This window comes from Nestor notabilis, unplaced genomic scaffold, assembly GCF_000696875.1.
Source record: "Nestor notabilis isolate BGI_N333 unplaced genomic scaffold, ASM69687v1 scaffold24107, whole genome shotgun sequence".
Lineage (NCBI taxonomy): Eukaryota > Metazoa > Chordata > Aves > Psittaciformes > Psittacidae > Nestor > Nestor notabilis.
Genome location: NW_009936358.1, coordinates 7,619 through 7,900, shown reverse-complemented (window position 1 = coordinate 7,900; position 282 = coordinate 7,619).

Sequence of the window (282 nt, the reverse complement as noted above, 5' to 3'; positions counted from 1 at the left end):
GGTCCTGATCCTTGCGTGTCCTGGAACAAGGGAACACTCCTTTAGCTGAGAGTTGTGGCGATGAGACAGCAATTAGCTTTCAGTCTCTTATTACCAAACAACACACTGGACTTGCAGGGGAAGGCCCAAATTACAAGACTGCTCACTTCTGGGAGAGGGGAGACACGGGGAGGAGCGATACGCAGCAGCCTGCACTGCGTATCCACAGCCGGGAGCAGAGCTTTTGGATCTCCAACATGGCCAGGCTTGAAACAGCCCCGAGTGCTTCCTGGTGGGGACTTC